Here is a 318-nt window from a genome sequence, read left to right on the forward strand (position 1 = left end):
GTTATTGCTTAACGTGTGATTTTTTACATAAACTAACAACCATTCATGGCGCGTGATGATGTTTGTGCTTGCATTATATTGAGTGGAAAATCGTCTTGAAAACTGCAATCTTTGATGCACTACAAATATCGCGATTGATTCTACATATCCCTAAAATAGTTACGTTCAATCAGTAAAACATGAGAAGTTTATGTTCTGGTGATTAGTTGCCTCTTTCATTATGTAACTACAAGTACGTAATTATTTATCAGTAAGTATATTTGCTGTGTACGAACTAGCGAGCATACGCAATAAATATTCCTATAAAATTTTACTTTC

This window comes from Dermacentor silvarum, chromosome 11 (genome assembly GCF_013339745.2).
Source record: "Dermacentor silvarum isolate Dsil-2018 chromosome 11, BIME_Dsil_1.4, whole genome shotgun sequence".
In the NCBI taxonomy this organism is placed as follows: domain Eukaryota; kingdom Metazoa; phylum Arthropoda; class Arachnida; order Ixodida; family Ixodidae; genus Dermacentor; species Dermacentor silvarum.